This window comes from Bufo bufo, chromosome 4, assembly GCF_905171765.1.
Source record: "Bufo bufo chromosome 4, aBufBuf1.1, whole genome shotgun sequence".
Lineage (NCBI taxonomy): Eukaryota > Metazoa > Chordata > Amphibia > Anura > Bufonidae > Bufo > Bufo bufo.
The window spans coordinates 385049621-385054268 of NC_053392.1; positions in this window are offsets into that span (position 1 = coordinate 385049621).

The window sequence follows — 4648 nt, forward strand, 5'->3', positions numbered from 1 at the left end:
ACAACTTATAAATTATCAGGCCTGATATTGACTATGGAATGTGAATATGCCAGAGAGTTTCTCCGATATCAATATTAGATCTTTTATTCAGTAATATGCATTTTTACTGAATAGTGATAATAACATTATACATCCGCACTAAAGCGGGGAGTTACTAAATATCAGGCCAATTAATTCAATCATTACTACACATAATAGTTATACGTTACCCAAGAATGCAGATGATATGCAGAGTCTAATGGAAGTCAGCTCTAAAGTCTGTTCTTATCATTGGGATCCTTTCTTTTTTCCTCTCTTCCTCTTCCCCCATGTATGTGGTTTATTATCCAAAAACTTATCAGTTAGACACACCTTCCCAACTTGGAGTTTTCCAATGATTGTTGGTTAGGCGTGTACATATTATAATGACTGTGACGTCACTGTATTACCCAGAATGCATTTCTGCTGTTGGTGTATTGTTACTTATTTATAACTAGGTGGCACTATTGCATAAGCTATTAGCATCATTACTAGTAATGGTTAAATGTCCAGGTCTGACTTCATCTTACTTTCCATACACATAACATATGGAATCCTAAATCAGAGCTACAGGGATTAACTTTGACACATGTACCAATTAAAGCATAGACATTAAGGTACCAGTTTAGACATTTCCCCAACTATGGTATTTCCCAAATTTATGGTATTGATAAAAATATAATAGGCCTTGTACTTTCACAGACATGTGTCTCCCCTGTCACTTCAACGGGTGATTGATTGCTAGTTAAAATAACACCGCCTTCCCTGAACGGAGACTCATTAACAAAGTCTGTACTTAAAATTCTTCTCATCATATTTCAGGAGTACATGCGTTCCTAGTGAGAAATATATAAATAGATGCATTGATGTTCATAATATTTAACAACCTAAAACAATATATATGTCCTATTGATTATCTTATACTGAAAAAAAGTAAGGTTCATTATATGTGTATACAGACACCACAGATTTTCTGCCTCACCAATAGACATCAACTGTAGGGGTAATTAGTACTAGATATGTCTAGAGAATATCCTTCTCAGTCATAAATCTATAAGGAGACAAGAATGACTCTTCTCAGACTGGTACATCTATAGAGAAGAAACCTTATGAACAGTGTCCTTTCTATGAACCTCTCTCGACCGACTTTAAAATACATACAAAATGGTGAATATATCACAATATGGCCTCTTATATATAATCAAATCCACTATAATTATGATATTTAGACATAAATCTTATATACCTATGAAAAAGGCACAACAATGGATGCAGCCCAGCATATAGAGCTTATATGTAAAATCTGTATGCAAAGGCTGCCAAGGTAAATTAAATAGTTTTTCGCAATTTTTTTATTTTTTTTTAACAGACCCCTCATCCTGGTCAGACCTGAAAAGGGAAGAATACTTACCTGCTCCCTGCTGAGTCCTTTGCTGTCCTGCTGTTGCTGCCTCACTCAGTTCCCCTGTTGTCAACATCTTTGACGTTGCAGCCTTTTACTGTGACCAACTGACATGAAACAAGGGGGACAGGCCACCACTGCAGCCAGTCATTGGCTGCAGCGGCTTCAAAGTGGATGTTGACAGTGGGGGACCAGAGAAAAGCAGTGGCACGCACTCTGCAAAGGAGGATCTCGCCCCCCCCCCCCCCAAAAAAAAAAACTAAAACTTTTAAGAATTATATTGTACCTGCCACACTTCGGGCTCATGCACAAGGCCGTAGTTTCGGATGGGGATTGCAAAAGAGGCGTACAGCAAACCTGCATTCTTAAGTTCGTTTTTGGCAGACAAGAATAGGACATTTCTGCCTAATAAAAAAAAAAAAAAAGGCAAAATACTTATGACCGTGTGCATGAGCTGAAAAAAATCCTAAATATTTTATAAAAATTGCACCTTAGTTGGTGCTTAGCTCATCTGCCCCTTACCTATGGCACTTGCTGCCTAGGACTAGCAGTCTGCAGACTACATAGTTCTGTTCATTCTAGAATACAATACTCCCATACTGTAGGGTTACTCATGAAATGGCACTATACATATTAAACTTCAGAATTATATTATAGGCATAATAATAATAATAATAAAATGTATTTATATAGCGCCACAATATTCCGCAGTGCTTTACAAGTTCATAGGGTTCATATACAAAACAAAAATAACTGGATACTATGCAACTGAAACACTAGGAGTCAGGGCCCTGCTTGCAAGAGCTCACAATCTATGAGGAATTGGGGGTGACACATGAGGTAGTTGATTGTGATGAGTAGGATTTGAGCTATTATTGAACTGACAGGAGTGGTGCCGGACGATCTGCTTCGGGTTTGGGACTACTAGAGGATCGAGTTTAGGCCAGAGGAGTTGGTGGGTTGAGGTTTAGTCGGGGAATCGTCAGTTTAGGTAGCTTGATAAGCCTGCCTGAAAAGATGTGTTTTTAAGGCACGTTTGAAGGTGGAGAAGTTGTGCATTGACCTAGTATTCTGGGGCAGAGTATTTCAGAGAGTAGGTGCAGCTTGAGAAAAGTCTTGAAGACGTGAGTGAGAGGTACGAATTATGGAGGTTATTAATCTTCGGTCGCTAACAGAATGGAGAGCACGAGTAGGGTGGTAGATGGAGATGAGGGAGGAGATGTATGGAGGTGCAGCACTGTGGAGAGCTTTGTGGGTGAGGGTGAGAAGTTTGAACTGTATTCTGTGGTGGATGGGCAACCAGTGAAGTGACTGGCACAGGCTAGTAGCATCAGTGTAGCGTTTGGATCGATAAATGAGCCTGGCTGCACCATTTAGAACAGACTGAAGGGGGAAGAGTTTAGTGAGAGGGAGACCAATTAGTAATGCGTTGCAGTAGTCAAGACGAGAATGAATCAAGGCAACAACAAGAATTTTTGCCATTTCCACCGTAAGAAGAGGGCGGATTCTGGCGATATTCTTGAGTTGCAGACAACAAGAGCGTGTAAGTGATTGAATATGACGAACAAAGGAGAGATTGGAGTCAAATGTGGCCCCAAGACAGCGGGCCTGGTCAGGAGTTATGATAGTGCTGCAGACTGAAATTGAAATATCAAGTTTAGGTGAGTTAGTAGATGGGGAAAAGACAAGAAGTTTAGTTTTTTGAGAGGTTCAGTTTTAGATACAGAGAGGACATGATGTTAGAGACAGCTGCCAGGCAATTACTGGTGTTTTTGGAGTAAAGCAGGGGTGAAGTCAGGGGATGAAGTGTATAGTTGGGTGTCGTCAGCATAGAGATGGTATCGAAAGCCAAATCTACTGATAGTCTGTCTTTAAGTGGGGCTGTATAGAGGGAGAAGAGTAGAGGACCTAGTACTGAGCCCTGAGGAACTCCAACATCAAGAGGAAGAGGAGAAGAAGAAGAGCCAGCGAATGATACACTAAAGGAGCGGCCAGAGAGATAGGAGGAGAACCAAGAGAGAACAGTGTCCTTAAGGCCAATTGAGTGGAGCATGGTGAGGAGGAGTTTATGGTCTACGGCAGGGATGCTCAACCTGCGGCCCTCCAGCTGTGGTAAAACTGCAACTCCCACCATGCCCTTCTGTGGGCTTATAGCTGTAGGCTGTCTGGGAATGATGGGAGTTGTAGTTTTGCAACAGCTGGAGGGCCGCAGGTTGAGCATGCCTGGTCTACGGTATCGAACGCTGCAGAGAGATCCAACAGAATCAGTCGAGAATAGTCACCATTTCTTTTTGCCGTTAGGAGATCGTTAGACACTTTAGTAAGGGAAGTTTCTGTAGAGTGAAGAGGGCGGAAGACAGATTGTAAGGGGTCAAGAAGAGAGTTTGCAGAGAGATAGCTTATTAAGTGAGAGTAGACAAGACGTTCAAGGATTTTAGAGATGAAGGGGAGGTTAGAAACAGGTCTGTAGTTAGCAGCACAGGTCGGGTCAAGAGATGGTTTCTTTAGTAGTGGGGTTATAATAGAGTGTTTGAAAGAGGAGCGACAGATACCAGAAGAGAGAGGTTAAAAATTGTAGTTAGGTGAGTGATGACAGCCGGGGTGCAGCACTGGAGGAGGTGTGATGGAATAGGATCACTGCTACAGGTTGTGGGTCGAGAAGAAGAGAGAAGCCTGGAAACTTCTTCCTCTGTTATAGGGTCAAAAAAGGAGAGAGAGCATGTGGAGGGAGGAGGATTGAAATTATTTGGGGACTGGGAGATTATTTCCTGCCGGATACTGCCAATCTTGTCTCTGAAGTAAGTGGCCATGCCATCAGCGGAGCAGTCAGTGACAGGTTCTGGAACTTTAGAGCTTAGAAGGGAGTGAAAAGTGTCAAAAAGTCGTTTTGGGTTATTTGTGAGTGAGGAGATGAGAGAGGTGAAGTACTTTTGTTTGGCAATGTTGAGAGCCGAACTATATGTTTTGAGCATAAATTTATAATGGAGGAAGTCTTCTGATATTCGTGATTTTCTCCATAGGCGTTCTGCACATCTGGAGCAGCGCTGTAGAAAAAGTGTATAGGCATGCTTTTATTGCATCGGCTTTGAGCTGATTTAGATTACTATACTTTTTTATACACTCATGGGCAGCATAAAACACGATAAATAGATAATATGCCCAATATGTGCCAGTTCAGACCTGTCACTGGCACTAATATCTAATAATGGAAACTTCATAGTAAGGCAC